The 19,402-nt window shown below is 40.6% G+C and overlaps 1 pseudogene; it reads left to right on the top strand.

Moving 5' to 3' along the window:
* Positions 1-10,867: 10,867 nt before the first annotated feature.
* Positions 10,868-11,441, top strand: LOC101124135 (ADP-ribosylation factor-like protein 6-interacting protein 1; annotated as a pseudogene).
* The last annotated feature ends 7,961 nt before the right edge of the window (positions 11,442-19,402 follow it).

Below are 19,402 nucleotides of genomic sequence, written 5' to 3'. Positions count from 1 at the left end.
CTCCATCTCAAAAAAAAAAAAATTGTCCAGCTGTGAAAGTTGCACCTGTTCTTCATGTTTTAGCAGAGGGGTCATTTCATCTATGAAGATTCTCTGAGTACTGACCCCAGCCATGGCTCTTGCTACATCTTGAAGCATTTCATTATCTGAGTGTCCTCCTATGCTGTTCCATACAATCTTAGTTACTACCTGGTTGGTTGGTCCTTGCCACAATCACCTGTCATTTAGATCAGCGGTCCCCAAACTTTTTGGCACCAGGAACCAGGTTTGTGGAAGACAATTTTTCTATGGACTGGAGTGGAGATGGTTTTGGGATGAAACTGTTCCATTTCAGATGATCAGGCATAAGATTCTCATAAGGAGCACACAACCTAGATCCCTCGCATGCTCAGTTCACAATAGGGTTCATGCTCCTATGAGAATCTAATGCTGCTGTTGATCTGACAGCAGGCAGAACTCAGGTGGTAATGCTCACTTGCCTACCACTCACTTCGGGCTGGCCTGCCTGGTTTCTAACAGGTGGCTTGGGGCCCCTAACTTAGAATATAATAGTCAACATTTTAGAGATATGGTTTGTTGTCTTTTTCATTGTAGCATCTAAAAGCTACTGAATAAATATTTCATGGATGTGTGAATGAATGAATAGATAAATAGCATTTCTCAGGCAAATAATATTTGATGTTAGAAATATACCAAAGAAGACATACACCTTAATATGAATATAATTCTGTACTTTGGACAGAGATATCCCATACACTTATATTCTTTTACCTAGATCTCCATAGCTATTCTTTATTGTCTCCTCCTTCTCAATTCCATGTGTTCAGTACTGATGTCATTCAATCCCCTACTTTATATGTTGAAACCCTAACCCCCCAGTGTGATGGTATTTGGAGGTGAGGCTCTGGGAACATAATTAGGTTTAGATGAGATTATGAGAATGGGGCTCCAAGACAGGATTAGTTTTTTATAAGGGGGAGGAAAGACGAGAGCTCTCTGTCATGCCCTGTCCACTATGTGAGGGTACAGCAAGCCAGAAAGAGGGCCCTCACCAATAACCAAGGTTATGGCACCTTGATCTTGAGCGTCCAGCCTCCAGAACTATGAGAAGTAAATATCTACTGTTTAAGCCACTCAGTCTTTGGTATTTTGTTACAGCAGCCTGAGCTGACTGAGACACCATCCAACAACCCTAATACCACTCATAGAGTCTCTGCACATCTGTAAGAATAAAGGCCTCTGAAGCTGGGGGAGTGCATGTGAATAGATGAGGCTGTTGTTAAATGGATGCTGTTACATTCTTTGAGAGGAGACATTTGCTCACCCTGAGTCAAGCTGTCAAAATTTGACAGTTACAGTCAAAGGAGTACCTGGAGCTTAAAAAGGTCAGAGAAGTAAGGCATGACCAAATTATTCCCAGATGGCTGAGGCTTGTCAATGTTATTTAAAATAATCTATACTGAAGATGCTGGAGATGAATGCCCGCTTTAGCCCAGGAAAAGTCTATGTTCATCATGACTTCTGCGTCACTCCCTACCTCTTCTTGTTCCACACATCTCTCAAGGAAGACACCTACCTATTCACTTGGCACTCCATCTAGACCTTTTCAGGATTCCCATAGGGCAAGCGTAGCTTATAAAAACTTCAACTTCTCAATTAGAGGAAAGGTTGAGAAGAAAAAGTCAAAGTCTTCTGGTGTTTAAATCGTGTTTCTGCATACAGTCTCTCTAGGCGAGGAGGGAAGAATTGAACAAGGAAGAATCCCTGGCTTAATTTGACTTCTAATGTAAACAAAGATGAAAGGACTCTTTGCATTATGTTATTGATTTGTTTAACATGCATATACCATGTGCCTACTCCAGCCCAGACTCTGGGCTGGAAACTAGCTCCTTCCCTTGAGGATCTCACAAGCCAAGTGGGGATAGGGTAGGCAGGCAAGTGACAGAAAACAAACTATTAGCAGCATTAATAAATGACTACAATTATTGGAACTGGTTCATTCATTAAATCAATAATCATTTTCTCAGTATATACTAGGTGTTTGGCCATGTGTTGAAAACATATACAAAAATAATAAATGTAACATTTGTGCTCTCAAGGGACTTTCAGCTCTCAGTGGAAAAACTGTGCTGAGATAAACAATGAGATTACAAAAAGAAACATATTAGGAAGGAATGAATGTTTCATGTTCTAGGATGTCTGTTACTGACAGATCCATCTTGTCTCTGGATCCATCTTGTCTCTGGGGCAATAAATTGCCTATACACATTAAAATGATCTGTTTAGTGTCCTCTCTGGCAAACTATATGTTGCTCACACCATCTACACAAGGAAAAGGAAAAGAGAAAAATACAGACTGGCTTCCAGGAGTGCTGGATTCTGCTTTCCACTTGTTTTCTAAATACCTGTGTGACCTTGGAGGGCAACTTGGATAGACAGCACTTTAGTGCCTTTAGGGCTGGTGTTCAGAAGCAGAAGATCATTCTCTGGAGGGAATGATGACTTCCGAGAAGAGAACATCATTCTCTGGAGGGAATGCTGACAGCAAGCCAAGACCTCAACCTTTACAGAGCTAGGTTATGGATACAACATTGCCTCCCCAAGCGGTTCCAAAACCCAGCTGCAGATTAGTATCACCGGTGAGCTCCTTAAAAATAGTGTTTCTGGGTGCATCCCCAGAAATACTAACTCAGAATCTCTGGTGAGATCAGGAATCTGTATTTGAACACATTTCACACATTTCCCAAGGTAATTCCGATATACTGCTTGCTTGGTATTACCAACCTTCAGTTCTAACACTGAACTCCGGCATGTCATTAAAGACCCTTCACAATCTGGCCCCAGCCTATCTCTAGAGACAGATTGCTTGTCATTACCAGGCCACAATCCGGCCCCAGCAATCATAAACAACATGCACTCCAGACTAACTTTTGCTTACCAATGCTTACACACATGCCATTTCCTCTCTTACCTTTTTTTTTTTTTTTTGAGATGGAGTCTCGCTCTGTTGCCAGGCTGGAGTACAGTGGCGAGATCTCATTTCACTGAAACCTCTGCCTCCCGAGTTCAAACGATTTTCCTGCTTCAGCCTCCAAAATAGCTGGGACTACAGACACCCGCCACCACGCCCAGCTAATTTTTTTGGATTTTGGTAGGGACAGAGTTTCACCATGATGGTCAGGATGGTCTCACTCTCCTGACCTTGTGATCCATCCCCCTCAGCCTCCCAAAGTGCTGGGATTGCAGGCATGCACCACCACGCCCGGCCTCCTCTCTTATCTTTCTAAGCACATCAAACCATGGCTTCTCATTTCAAGACATAACTCAGGTTTCTCTTGCTTGAGAAACCATTCCTGACTCCTTGAGCCAGCCTTAACTGGCTCCTTCTCTGTGCTCCAACAGTACTCTATTTAAACATAAAGTGTAAATATAGGTTTCTCCCAACTAGGTCACAAGCACCATGGCTATTTTTATTTATCTCTGTATCAAAATATCTAATAATTATTCTGGAAATACATTAGGTATTCAACAAATAATTATTAAGTGAATGAACAGAAACTAGGAAGAAGTATGCAATTATCAAAACTAGGGCATAACATCACAGCAGGAATTAAGTCACAGAAGGTCTGATTTAGTACCAACCTTGGGAAAATTGGGGCATTGGATAGTGTTTTCAGACAGGATAGAACCAGTTATGATCTCAGCCTTTTATTAAGATATCCATCAAATAAGATTTAATAATATTCGGATGTGAATTTTCGCTGTCCTACCCCAACTAACTCTTTGCAAACATGATCTATACTGTGAAGGATTGTTCCACATTCTGGGCATAGTCAAATGGCCTCAGACAGTGAAAAAAAAAAAATTGAGAACAGGAGCTATCCAGGTCATTAAATGGAAAGTATGTCATCTGTATTTGTAAGTTTGCCTAAGTTTTTATTGCACATTTTTTTCATCTTCTTTCTCAACTAGGTTTGGGATGCTACTGTCCCCTCCATACAGCATCTCCTAATACAGAGATGAATATAAAATTGGCCATAGCTGATTGATATGAAAATCTTACATTCAGGTAATTCTGGAGTTCAAGGCATCCCTGGAATGGCATCTAGTAAAAAAATGAACACTATTAGCTTTATGTGAGTATTAAGACTTTTTTTCAGTATACCACACGGTAAGAAAACGTATTTTATTGTATAGAATGTACTAATAACCAGAGCCAATTAAGATTTCAAAAGAAGAGTCTCAGTAGAACAATCCCCATAATCATAGTGTGTCCAGAATTGGTGGGTTCTTGGTCTTGCTGACTTCAAAATGAAACCACATACCCTCACAGTGAGCGTTACAGTTCTTAAAGATGGTGTGTCCACGGTTTGTTCCTTCAGCTGTGTCTGGAGTTTCTTCCTTATGGTGGGTTTGTGGTCTCGCTGACTTCAGGAGTGAAGTTGCAGACATTCGCAGTGACTGTTACAGCTCTTAAAGACGGTGTCTCTGGAGTTGTTCACCCCTTCCAGTGGGTTCGTGGTCTCACCAGTTTCAGGAGTGAAGTTGCAGACCTTCGTGGTGAGTGTTACAGCTCTTAAACACTGCATGGACCTCAAAAGTGAGCAGCAGCAAGATTTATTGCAAGAAGTGAAAAAACAAAGCTCCCACAGTGCCGAAGGCAACCTGTGCTGCTGGCTGGGGCAGCCTGCTTTTATTCCTTTATCTGACCCCACCCACATCCTGCTGATTGGTCCATTTTACAGAGAGCTGATTGGTCCATTTTACGAAGAGCTGATTGGTCCATTTTACAGAGAGCTGATTGGTCCGTTTTGACACGGTGCTGACTGGTGTGTTTACAAACCTTAAGCTAGACACAGAGTGCTGATTGGTGCATTTACAATCCTTTAGCTAGAAACAGAGTGCTGATTGGTGCATTTACAAACTTTGAGTTAGACACAAAGTGTGGATTGGTGCATTACAATACTCCAGCTAGACATGAAAGTTCTCCAAGTCCCTACCAGATTAGCTAGACAGAGTGCTGATTGGTGCATATACAATCCTCCAGCTAGACATAAAAGTTCTCCAAGTCCCCACTAGACTCCGGAGCCCAGCTGGCTTTGCCAAGTGGATCCCGTGGCGGGGGCTGCAGACGGAGCTGCCCACCAGTCCCGCACTGCACACCAGCACCCCTCAGCCCTTGGGCGGTCAATGGGACCTGGTGCTGTGGAGCAGGGGGCAGTGCCCATTGGGGAAGCTCAGGCTGCACAAGAGCGGGGGTGGGGCTTGGGCATGGCGGGCTGCAGGTCCTCAGCCCTGCCCTGTGGGGAGGCAGCTGAGGCCCGGCAAGAATTCCAGCACAGCGCGCGTGGGCTGGCAGTGCTGGGGGATCCAGGGCACCCTCCGCAGCTGCTGGCCCAGGTGCTAAGCCCCTCACTGCCCAGGGCTGGTGCTGGCCGGCCACTCCAAGTGTGGGGCCTGCCAAGCCCATGCCCACCTGGAACTTGCACTGGCCCACGAGCGCTGTGAGCAGACCAGGTTCCCACCTGTGCCTTCCGGTCTAAACCTCCCCGCAAGCAGAGGGAGCTGGCTCCAGCCTCGGCCAGCCCAGAGAGGGGCTCCCACAGTGCAGTGGCAGGCTGAAGGGCTCCTCAAGCATGGCCAGTGTGGGCGCAGAGGCTGAGGAGATGCCTAGAGCGAGCAAGGGCTGCTAGCACGTTGTCACCTCTCAATAGCACCATTTTTTTTTCATAATATATATTCAAGGTATGTGTGTTCATGTGGACATAGTTTAAGATGGGCTGCCTGGAAGGCAAGGGTTCTAGGCATTCATTCTAAAACTACCACCAGGTCGTCATACAAAATTAAGCTCTCTGGTTAAATAATGATGGGCTTTTATGTCAGTAACATTGGCTAATTCTCTTATCCTCAATCTAGGTATCCAGTAGTTCCAGTATAATTGCATCATCCACTTATAATTCTTTCTCTTTTCTTCTAGTATAAACTATTTATCTATAAGCCTATGTGAGTAGATCCAGATACGTTTTATTTCATAAGGTAGTCATGAGCAATTTATAATCCAAGTTTTGTGTCAAGAAGTTGAAAAGTAGGTTCAGGGGAATATTGGCAATTGACCAGCAATGTCTGTTCTGTGTGCAAGAGATGGGAAATATTGGCTCATATTCTAGATTCTTGTGATCCCATTCACAAACAAACCCACAACACACATTATAGATATTTACTCTACAGCATAAGACTTTGTTGTTACTGGGTATCATCAGATTCAGTTTGGGAAACTGAGTCACACTGAGAAAATCACGTTGTCTTTGACTGCTTTTCAACTCAAAACGCCATTAAAAAAATCGAGTCAATCAAGCAAAATATCTCATTTGATGTGGGCATAAGTGAGAAATGCAATTTTATATCTTAAAAATCAGTTAGCATATGAATAAAGTTTTTACATTTCCAAAGACATCATGAAGATAATAGAAACTTGAGTTGGTTCCAAAAGAAAAAAAAATGAGGCAAAAGAGAATTTGTTTGGTATGATAAAAGTATAAAATAAAAGGTTTGGTGATTTTAACCATACTAGAGTCTACTAAAAGAGGTGAAATAAGCACAGGTGATAGATTTTGTGAGCATAGGTTTATTATTATGTTGTTGTTTTCCAGTAATTTTAAAAGACAATTAGCACTGAAAAATAGTGATCCTATGCTCTAGCAAATTGAAGTACAATTAGAATTAATATGAGTAATAAATTAATTAGTTCTGAAGTAAAAACACTGCAGGACTCAGTGACTCATGCTTGTAATCCCAGCACTTTTGGAGTCCGGGACAGGCAGATCACCTGATGTCAGAAGTTTGAGACCAGCCTAGCCAACATGGCAAAACACTGTCTCTACTAACAATACAAAAAATAGCCAGGCATGGTGGTGCACGACTGTAGTCCCAACCACTCGGGAGCCTGAGGCAGGAAAATCACTTGAACCTGGGAGCCAGAGGTTGCAGTGAGCTGAGATCAGACCACTGCACTCCAGCAAAAAAAAATAATAATAATAATAATAATAATAATACTACCACCAATAAATACACATTGGTAGGATTATTTTAAATAATCTCAAAGTACTCATAGGCTCAATCATTCATTTATTCATTTTATAACATGCATAAGCAGGCCAAATTTCAACATTTTGATATAAAATATTTAAATGTATTTAACAGTAGCCCTGTAAATATATATTAAGATTTCACCCATTTGCCAGTTTGCCAGTTGGTACAATAAAAATTAGATTGTGAAATGTACTATGATTACTTAGCAAGTGTATGAGATGAGTCTTTACCCAGACCTCTTGATTCTGAAGCCCAGACATTATCTATTCCACATTGTTTTTCAGAATAGTTTATCCATATACATTTCTTGGGAAGATTCTCTTAGCATAAAACCTTTGAAAATCCATCATGAATTATCTTGGGATGACAAGTCTTTAAGATGTAATTTAATTGTGCTGTTTGTTTTCAATGATTAAAACAGTTGAATTAAAGAGAGGTAAAGCTTTTATTAAATGTCTCTTGTTAATATATAATAAGTTAGAACCAGTAGATTATGCAGTTGGACTCAAACACCATTTTTCCATGATTTTATCTTACAAGTAATGTATTCTCTAAAATAATTTCCTGACAGGGCCTCTCTAGCTTCCAGTCCTCTCAGCTTTGTTCTCCAGACACAGAGCCTGCCTACTCTCCTTTTGAAATTGGCAATATTCCTGTATCTTGAACCAATCTTGTCCTTTGTATGGAAATTAAAACAGCCCTAGTTCAGTAATTCTTTTGACATAGTGTAAAGTCATGCTTTCAGAGGGGAAATGTCATGTGTAGTAGAACCAAATAAACTTAGGTTTCAATACCAACTTGCACTTAAAAACTGTGTATCCTTGGATGAATTATTTTTGTTGCATCAAATCTATTTTCCTCTATGATATTCCTTTATATAAAGTTAAGAAGGTATCACATAGCAAGTGCTGAATAATGTTAGTTGCCCTCCCTAAATATTTGCGTCACAATTATCAAATAAAATCATCATCAAATTTTATTGTTCCGTGGTTACTTCTTAGATGATGATCAGCTTAGTATTCCCCAATGTCACCAAGTTTTGAATCTAAAGAAGCCTCATGGAATTCTGGAGCAGAAGTCTCCCGACAGGCATGGAGCCTGTGCCCCACTACCTGCAGATGTACCTCCCAGCTGTGTTCTGCCCAGTGCTCTGCTGACTGGACGCCTCTGTGTCCTTAGACCATGTGCAGGGCCTGATGCAGGAAAGAGCTGAGAGCCTTCCTTTAATGGAAAGGCCATGTTGTGGGAACATAATGAGTAGGAGACAGAGGGCAGAGCATGGTAGCTCACACCTGTAATCCCAGCACTTTGGGAGGCCGAGGCAGGTGGATCACTTGAGGTGAGGAGTTTGAGACCAGCCTGGCCAACATGGTGAAACCCCATCTCTACTAAAAATACAAAAATTAGCTGGTCACAGTGTCACATGACTGTAATCCCAACTACTTGGGAGGCTGAGGGACGAGAATCGCTTGAACCCAGGAGGTGGAGGTTGCAATGAGCCAAGATGGTGCCATTGCACTCTAGCCTGGGTGACAGAATGAGACTGGGTCTCAAAAAAAAAAAAAGAAAAGAAAAGAAAGAAAAAAACTGCCTGAAATGAGATTAGACAAGTTTGCAGGAGCCAGGCCATACAGGTATTCATGGAAAGGAGATCGGATTTCACTCTGAGAGCAGTAAGACACCGTGGCAGAGTTTTAAGTGAGAAACAAGATTTGACAAAATTCTTTCTCTGGCCTTATGGTTATGGGATTTGGATCAGTTCATGCAAATGATTCAAGCCCTAGTTTCCACATCACAAAAGAGAGATGCTGACATCCCAGCAACTCAACCAACAGGATGATAGTGAAAATCACGTCGTGTAATACACACGAAAAGCCTTACCAGTATGTGTAAAGTCATATAAGTGAAAGTCTTAATAATGATAGCTACTAGAAGCCATGTTTTGGCAAAATGTTATCAACCTGAAAGAACAATATGGGCTCGTTGATTATTTGCTTACTTTATTTTATTCAGTTGACTTTCTGTTATATCACACGAAGTTTGGAGGAATAGATTCCTGCTACTTGTGACACTCTTTAATCCTGGCTGGAGGTGGAGTGGAAGGCAACCCCACCCAGAGCATACAAATGGTCAGTGCTAGCACTGAACATAGGACCACTGGGGAGGGATGGCTTATGCTTTGTAACATCACAAATGGGCTGTTTTTCTGAAACTGCTAGAAGAATAGGAATTCCCTCTTTGCTGCTATTGCTTGGAAACAAGACATAGGAGAGCTTGTGGCTTTCATTTATTTATTTATTTATTTATCTATCTATTTATTTATTTATGTATTTATGTGTGCCTTTGTTTATTCCAGAAACTTTTTCTTTTCTTTTTCTTTTTTTTTTTTTTAGGTGGCATTTCATTCTTGTTGTCCAGGCTGGAGTGCAATGGTGTGATCTTGGCTCACTGCGACCTCTGCCTCCTGGGTTCAAGCACTTCTCCTGCCTCAGCCTCCTGAGTAGCTGGGGTTACAGGCATGTACCACTACACCCAGCTAATCTTTTTTTTTTTTTAGTAGAGACGGGGTTTCTCTATGTTGGTCAGGCAGGTCTCAAACTCCTAACCTCGGGTGATCCGCCCACCTTGGCCTCCCAAAGTGCTGGGATTATAGGCGCACAAACTTTATTGAGCATCTAGTTGATATCTTAGACCTTCTTATTTCACATCTGTAAAAAAAGGAACTAATAACAATAATATTTATATGCACATTTCAATATATTCCATGCATTGTACTGAAAATTTGGCTGTGTTATCTTGTTTAAATTTTCTAGTGTCCCCTGATGTAAATAGATATTAACTAGGCACATTTTATATGTGAGGGATTTGAAGGTCTTTGGCCTGTCCAGGTCACTCAGCTAGTAAGCATCAGAGCTGGACTTGAACTTGGCTCTATTTGACTTGAAAGTCAAAGCTCTGAACCACTACATCACACTGCCACCAATCACAGTACAAGAGAAGATGAAAAGTGATAGCACATGTCACATGTTCTAGCAGTTTGGCATCTAGCCCCTCCAGCTTGTTAGAGCATGTCTTTTTCTTCCTGACTTTTCCTGATTTCTATAGGCAGGTAAATAAACAAACAAAAACAGTTTAGCTTTCCAGCTAATTTTCCCATGGTGTAAAAACATTTAATAGGCAAACTATAAATAGATAAGAAAACTCACAATTCCATGGTATCCCATTAGCTTAGCTTGAATTCCCAAGGAGTGTTTAGTATGATGGTGGCCAGCAGGGTCTGGGGCCAGACAGCCTTTGTTTGCATCCTGGCTCCATAGCTTACTAGCTATATGACCTTTTTTATTTACCTTCCCTGAGTTCAGAGATAATGCTGCATATCTCATAGAATTGTTATGAGGATTAGCTGTGTTTATAATTCAAAGTTCTTGGTATAGTGATTGACACATAGCTAGTGCTCAATAAATGTCAATTATTAAAATAGCTATTATTTATGTGATACCATTGCTGTTTCACTGGGTTCTAGTCTCAAGTTTGAAAGCAGTAAATAATTTCTTCTAGATATTATATTTACTCACATTTAATCCTCAACATCATAAACTTGGAATCTCACCTGCTGAATGACTATTCTTCTATAGCTCAAATTCGTGTGTTCTTCAGCCATGTGATAAATTGTCATTCGATGAACATTGACTCTGGTGCTGTGGTCGCCGTGCGGGTCTCAGTAGGAGGGTTCACTGGGAAGGCGGCCTGCGCTCATGGAGATGGCATCTCAGAGATGATGGCAGAGGGAGATAATCGCAGCACCAACCTGCTGGCTACAGAGACTGCAAGTCTGGAAAAAACAGCTGCAAGGATGGGGAGAAGTGATGCTGATGCTGATTCTGATAAAGCCCTCTGATGGGAAACAGCCTGGTTTCCACCTGCCATCATGGGTGTGGTTTCTTTGATATTTCTGATTATCTACTATCTAGATCCTTTGGCTGACTACCTTGTTCCCATTCTGGTGTAGAATTTTTGGCTCCAATAAATGCACCACTGAACAACAGCAAAGATTCCATGAAATTTGCAGCAATCTAGTAAAAACTCGACGCAGAGCTGTGGGTTGGTGGAAACACCTCTTCACACTAAAGGAAGAAAAACCTAAGATGTACTTCATGACCATGATCATTTCCCTTGCTGAGGTTGCTTAGGTGGGACAGCAGGTCCACAACCTGCTTCTCACCTGCCTGATAGTGACTTCCTTACTATTGCTTCCTGGACTAAGCCAACACGGAATCATTTCAAAGTACATTGGAATGGCCAAAAGGGAGCTAACCAAACTTCTCAAACAAAAAGAATAGAAAAATGAATAATTCATCTGCTTTATTCAGTGTGATTAATGGAGCACCCATTGCCCCTGGAAATGGTTTCTGCTGTACTATCTGGATACTAGAATGTTACAGAAGTAGCTGTTTGCTCTCCCTCACTCTGCTCTTAGTTAATAGAAATTCAGGCTCGCCAAGTAATGCTTTGTGTATAGCGTCTTCATCTTGCGTATGGTTGAGTGTGTTCTTGGCAGTTGGCCTCGTGGACAACTCATTAGTGTGTATGACTTGTTTTGATTTTTCTTACCCAGGGTTAATCGAATTGCTTTTAGACAACTTCCTTTTTATAGTGGTGAACCTTGCCCTTTAGTACAGTTCAAGTGACTCTGGATAACTGCTCAAGTTCGTCTTTAGCTAGATGCAAGGTAGGTGTCTGTGGCTACAGGAAGCTGGTTCTACTGTCTGCTTCTACAGTCTGCTTAAAAACCTGTTTGACTGGCCGGGCGCGGTGGCTCACGCCTGTATTCCCAGCACTTTGGGAGGCCCAGGCAGGTGGATCACGAGGTCAGGAGATAGAGACCATCCTGGCTAACACGGTGAAATCCCGTCTCTACTAAAAATACAAAAAATTAGCCGGACGCAGTGGAGGAGGCCTGTAGTCCCAGCTACTGGGGAGGCTGAGGCGGGAGAATGGCGTGAACCCAAGAGGCAGAGCTTGCAGTGAGCAGAGATCGCGCCACTGCACTCCAGCCTGGGCGAGAGGGCAAGACTCCGTCTCAAAAAAGAAAACAACAACAACGAAAAACTGTCTGACTTTGTAAATATAGATACCAAGTTTACCATTTCTGATGAAGAGAGCAATTAAGATTCAGTCTTCATTCTGTTTCTTTCCCGTGGGAGAAGAGTCCCCATGGAATAAAAGCATTTGTAGGTTTCTCCCTTGTGCAAAGCTTAGCAATTTGTAGGAAACTTTGATCTTTTTGTCCAAAAAAAGGAATGTCTGGCAGGCTTAAGCTCTTGTCCCTTTGCACTTAGACTGGAAGTTAGTAAATCCTTAAAGTCTTTTTAATAGCAGACCTACAAAAGATTGCATTTAGGATTTCTAGCATACTTTTAATTTCGGATTTTCAGCCGACTTTAGCTATAGTATACAGTAGGCTAAGACTCATGTCTATGACTTTAAGACCAGCGGTAAAGGACAGCAGTCTTCTATGTTTAGGCAAAATTCATTTCAGAAGATAATCTTATCTGACTAATTTTTGAGACCGGAATAAGCCTTTTAAGGTAAACTTCAGAATTCTCATTTTATGGTAATACTGGGCATTTTAGTCCCCTGCGTTTGGCATGGGAGATAGTGACTACACTGGTGTCTGACTTTTTTCCTAGAGGTTTCTCCCTGAAAAATACAAGGACTGTTGGTGAGAGCAGACTTGAAGTGATGATAGTTGACCTCTGGTCTACAAAGATTTTGTAACTCCTTGGAAAGCTTCTTATAATCATTCTTAACTTCTCAGTAGCTAGAAATTTAGAGTAGTTGAAATCTGTAGGAATGAAATCTGTAGGAATGAGAGGCAAAAATGTGAGTAACTTGGGAACAATTCTTAAACTGATTAACTGGCTGTAATATAGTTTTGTGAATTTATTGCACCAATATTGTACCTTGTGGTATATCTGTGCCTATTAAATAAGTGTTGTTTTCTCCTTTTTAATATTGCTGTAAACAGTGGTGCCTATTGTAGCATGTTTGATTTTTAAAAAGAAATTTCATAAGAAAACTACCTTAATTTTACCTTACTTTTATTGTAAATAAGCCTGTCTTCCTATCTGGATTTTTTTGTATACATGTTCTACTACACGTATACACATTTTTTGTGTATACATGTTCTACATAATTAACTACTTTTGCAGTTTTAATCCTTTATTATTTCTTATACTTTGTTTTGTGTAAAAGGGGAAAAAGTAAAAAAGTTGGAATCTTAAAAAAAAAAATAAAAAAAATTAACATTAACTCTACATATCAGAGTGAACAACAGGTGTAGAATATAAAAGAAGGTGAATCTCTGCCTTCAAGAGGTACAGCGTTTAATGAATGCTGGGTGACCATTTGGTTATTTGTCAAGCCTCTGTGAAGGGTATTCTGACACTGAGTGGCATTTGCAGTAGCTGACCTTGGGACTCTATATTGGAGAGTCCCCTTTCTGTTTGTTTTTTTTTTTTTTTTCTATCTCAGGCTATCTGGCAGGCTGGATCAGATACACAATAAATGAAAGCTTTTTTTTATTACCTTAAAGAGGCAGCTTAGTGATATGGGGAGAGATCAGATGTTGGTGCTAGAGATCTGAGTTCAAATCCTAGCTTTATCATTTAAGAGTTGTGATCTTGGATTGGTTATTTCACTTCTTTGAGCCTCTACCTTCATAAAGGGAAGACTATCTAACGAGGATATTGCGAAGAAAAGTCATGATACACATAACGCACCTAGCACAGCTCTGGCATAAAGCAGGGCCCAGCTAAGGCAAGCCAGGGGTGGCAGCAGCAATCCCGAGCCATAACGCCACTAGAAGGAGTGGCCTTAGCTGCAGCAGCAGATGTGGCAGCAACTTTCTTCTTCTCTTTGTTTGCTCATATGCTGCCTTTATAATGGTAATGGAGTATTTTCAAATTCAAAGTTCATTCTAGAGATAAAGAAAAATGGTAGTGGGTTTCCCTGTAATTAATGGCATTTTTTAGCATTTCAGTCCGATTATAAATAGGATATAAGATGCCTTCTGTGGTGAATAACATTATCTTTCCAGTTTTCTAGATTTATGAATTTAGCCCATATGAAATTAATTATTGTGGGTGTATTACATGGATGTGAAACATCTGGAATAATAGGATTTTATTGTTAATAGACCTCTCGGGAGCTCATGACAAACATCCTTGTAATAGCAACATATGCTGCTAGTTGAATGAGAACCATCACTGACAATTAGTGTTTCTTGTGCTTTCAGTAATTTACACATCTTCAAATTTTATATTCTTTATTTTCATCTTTATGGTTTCAGTTTGTGACTTGTTTGAAATTAAAGCCAGAACTCCTTACAGAGAAGAAAAAAAATTTATTTAGTGTATACTATGTGCCCAACACTGTGTTATATATTTTATATATGTGAATGTACATAAGTATGAAATTACTTTAAAGCCTGAAAACAATCAGGCATCTCTTTATTTACAAACAGGAAGCCTGAGGCACAGTGAGATTAGTAGCTCATCAATGTGGATGCTCAAGCTAGAATTAAAGGTTGAATTTCTCTGTTCTTTCATTCCTTAGAAAAGAAACTGAATATTGTAGAAAAGATTCTCTTTTCTATAAATCATATTTCTGCTTTCAATATTCCTTTTAACTTTATACATAACAACCTTCCAGTTATTCCTGGGACATATTGGGCTTAAGCTGATGTGGGCAAGGAGTTGATAAAGATAACTGAATTTAAACTTCTGACATATTTCAAAACCTCATCTGTGCTTGGTGCAAGGTCGGTCAAGAGCTATGGAAATATCCAAGAGGAGAATATTGTATTTTTCCTGGTTCTCTTGATGCTGAGAAAAGGAATTTTTACTAAGTACTGACTCTGCACAGTTCATAGGTCAGCCACTGGATAACCTGGTTCTCTGAAGAGGAAGGTTCGGCCTGGACCCCAAAGCTCACGCTGCTGTTCTTCCCCCACATGTTTGGTTCGGAATCTCTCCAAATTAAACATATTGATACATTTTAGGAAAATAACAGAAAGTGTACATGATGTGGCCACCAAACCAGAAAATGTGATTAGGGGAAGGAGAATAAACGGTAGGTACACTGTTGCATGGAGAAGGCAGAATTAGTTCCCTTCATGCTTCATTAACCTGCATTTAGTCATTGTTGCCTTTGTATAAAGATAAAGGCACAATTCTTATCTCAGTATTCTATCTTATGTCTTCAGAACACTCGTATTATTCGAAACAGTCCTGTTCTACTATTTAAAATCTTGAGTATTAATTCTTCCCCTCATAAGAGTGTAAGTTCCATTTAGCAGGTACCTTTCCTGTATTTACCGAATGAGTGAATAAATACCCTTATATTCAAACAGGATACATTCTACCTTATATCATATATTCATTCACCGAATCATTTAAAGAATGTATGTTGTGTGCTGAAGTAGGTATATTCACATAATACATGCACACAGGTATGCACAAATAATAGGCAAATTTGCATAACAAGTGAGGTAGTAAGCTTCAAATAGTGGTTGGACCTCTTCCTTGTTCCATGAACTCGGAAAGCTCCACAGCTCTTCTAAGCCTCTCTTATCACATCTATAAAATGCTAATCTATGCTGGCTTCAGCCTGCCCCAGCAACAGCATGTACTCTGTTGCTTCTGCCCTGACCTATGCCTGGACCACTGAGAATCTGGCCTGGTAGAAAGTAGGTGATTTTCTCCTACTAAAACACAGCATCTAGACACAGCCTGCAGATCGCACACCAGATGCTCCCTTTGCATGTTTACAAGCAAAATTGGGCACTTTCAGGAGCCCCAGGACATGACAGGGATCTGTCCACTATCAGGTGTGATTGTGGGGCTAGACTGGCTGCTGTCTGGGCCCTTGGTTCTCCGTCCAGTCTCCACAGAAAGAAGACCCTGGTCCTCAGACTCTGGTCTGCTGTGGACCTGGCACATAGTAAGTCTGCAAACCCCTTTCCTGGAATCCAGGCGCTGCACTTGGTTTTCCAGGTATTACTTTAGTATCTCCAAGTTCTATAGGTTGGCCAAACTCCAGATGCCCTAACTCCTTACATTTGATACCTTAAATGCTGACATTTCAAGCCAAGCTTAAGTTTTTCTACAACACTTCTGAATCTCCCAAGTTGAATAGCTGACAGATTCAGGAGAGTTGTGAAAAAAACTTGAGGTTGATCCTCCTTTATCACTACTAATCTGGTGAATTTCCCTCAGTTACCATACTGTACTCACTACTGTTTCAGTACTATGAAAAGGGGAAAGATGGTTATAAACTGTGGAGCATCTTGTTTGTGTTTATGTGTATTTAGAACAGATCTAACAGGAGTCATTGAATACCCTTGCAAAATAAAGTCCCTTTGAGATGTGAAGAGTGTAATTTGCAAGATCAGTTGCAAACAATCTCCACTAATCATTAAATACAAGGTGCATTCACACCTCAAGTGGGTAGTGTATGCTTCTAGGGTACGCTAAAACTGTAGACACATCCTTCCACTAATGATAGAAATTGCCTCATGCTGAACTTTAGCTCAAGATATTCCTACAAATGAAGATGGGAGCCACATTATAAAGCTACTCTGGATTCTGTATTATGAAGCCCAGAGTGACCTTAAGGGTTGAAGTAGTGGCCGGGCATGGTGGCTCACGTTTGTCATCCTAGCACTTTGGGAGGCCAAGGTGGGTGGATCACCTGAGGTCAGGAGTTCGAGACCAGCCTGACCAACATGGTGAAATCCCATCTCTACTAAAAATACAAAAATTATCCGGGTGTGGTGATGGGTACCTGTAATCCCAGCTACTCGGGAGGCTGAGGTAAGAGAATTGCTTGAACCCAAGAGATGGAGGTTGCAGTGAGCTTACATCATGCCACTGCACTCCAGCCTGGGCAACAGAGTGACTCCGTCTCAAAAAAAAAAAAAGAAAAAAAAAGATTGAAGTCGTAAAGATGCTTAATAAAATATAAAGTTTTCTAAATATATTTTCACGATTTTTTACTGACCCCACTTTCCAAAAAGAAGGGAATAAGGCTATTGAAATGAATAAAGCCAGACTATATTCATCTAATTTTTTTTTTTGAGATGGAGTCTTGCTCTGTTGCCCAGGCTGGAATTCAGTGGCACCATCTCTGCTTACTGCAACCTCCGCCTCCTGGGTTCAAGCAATTCTCTGCCTCAGCCTCCTGAGTAGCTGGGATTACAGGTGCCCGCCACCACGCCCAGCTAATTTTTGTATTTTTAGTAGAGATGGGATTTCACCATCTTGGCCAGGCTGGTCTTGAACTCCTGACCTCACGATCCACCCACCTCGGCCTCCCCAAGTGCTGGGATTACAGGCGTGAGCCACCGCACCTGGCCTCATCTTATTATACCCTTAGTGAATAAAACTTTGATATATCCCTGCAGCCCAGCACCATACCTGGCACCAGGCAAGCTCTCAGTAAATGTTGGTTGAATGAAAGAATGTTAGCCACTGACGTTGTTTCCTTCATGGGTCATGGCAGCTGAGAAAGACCAAGGTCAGGGATAATGAGACTTCACAACCTCATAGCTACAGTGAAAGTTATGGAACTGCTTTAGAAGTGAGTTATTTGAAGCTCAGTGGGAAAAGATTCTTCATCTTCCCAGATCTCTGCTGTCACTTACAAAGAGAAATAAAGACTTATCTTGATAGCAAGGGATGTTCAGGGATAAGGATCCGGAATAGGGTCTGAGTCTGGAGCTCTGACAGGGCAGTTAGTGAAGCAGCTTGAATAACAGAAGAGTCAATCTTTAGAATCCTCCACAGAGGCTTAGAAAGATGTGTAAAGCGCTTGGGATTTGATTTTACTTTTCAGAGTTTTCTATTCTGTTCTTATACTTACTGTCACTGAATGGAACAGAAAGCAGACCTGTTACAATGTTCAAGTTGTATAGTTTGTGTGTGTTTTAAAGAAGAGGAAGAAAGTTGTGGAAGGCTTGTGAGAAGGATGCCTTTTTCTGATAAAAATGCCTTACAACATTTTGAGATGGAATGGAGAACCTGCTTGTCTTCCTTGGGGAATTGATAATGTACAATGAATCTGAAGATTTTCTTATAGCATCTGAGCAAGAGAAGAAGTATACTGATTTTGCAATCTATGAAAATTTGTCATTCACTAGCTCTCTTACTGCTTTGTAGTAGGTTAACTATTAACAATTATAAATGACACAACTGTTGTCCTTTAAAGGAAATGGAAAGGAGATAATATTTATTATGTGTCTACTATCTGTTCAACACTATGCAAAACATGTTGTAGTCCCATCACATTTAATACTCAAAACCACCCTATGAATCAGATATATAATTATCCCTATTTTATAAATACTGAAATTGAGACACAGGAAGTAGAAGATGCTTATCTTCTGGCTCTGTCTATTCCTTATCACCCATGATAAGCACCATCTCTCCTGAAAGTGCTCCATATCTTCACCTGATAAAGGTATGTTGTCCCTCCTCGGCGCCATCTCTGTACTTTGTACTTTGCATATGCTTCCAATGTTATATCTTGGTATTTAAATTAATTTCTTTTCAAGTTTTGTTCTCCCTTACTAGAGTATAAATCTCTAGATAGTCGGGGTTTTGTTTTTATCTCTGTATTCTTTGCACTGATCACAGAAATGTTTAGTTTTTGAAGTAAGTGCCGCAGAGCCAGTTAGGCATGGAATCAGAATTTAAAATTAACATCCTTTTGAATCGGAAAGCTCACGCATTTTTCATTATACTATGATGTCAAAACTTGAAGACAGACAGAAAGATTAATGCAATTATATTATTAAATAATGCACATAAGTAATACAATTATATCCAATTTACATACCTAATATAAATATACGAAGCTTTCAGGTAACTAACATGGTGCAGGGAAATGTGTGCATACCATAGTTGATTTTGTTTTGAGTTATTTCTGCCTCTGAGCTATGTCTTCCTCATGTGTAAATTGGTTCTATTAATACCACTGAGGATCATCGTGAAAACTAAAGCAGATAACATATGCTATTGAACCTGGTGCCTAACGTAGATGAAGATAAATCAATGTTACTTCTCAGTCCAAATGCAGATATGAATATGAATATGGATATGGAGATAGCCTTAAATCAGAGGCTTTCAACAGGGATGGGTGGGGAGAGACTTTTTTCTCCAGATGACATCTGGCAGTCTCTGGAGTCATTTTTGGTTATCACAACTGGGGGTGTGTCACTGGCATTTAGTGACAGGAATACTGCTAAACATTC

Source organism: Gorilla gorilla, chromosome 8, assembly GCF_029281585.2.
Source record: "Gorilla gorilla gorilla isolate KB3781 chromosome 8, NHGRI_mGorGor1-v2.1_pri, whole genome shotgun sequence".
NCBI lineage: Eukaryota > Metazoa > Chordata > Mammalia > Primates > Hominidae > Gorilla > Gorilla gorilla.
Note: the sequence above shows the minus strand (reverse complement) of the source record. Positions and strands in the feature narration are given on the sequence as shown.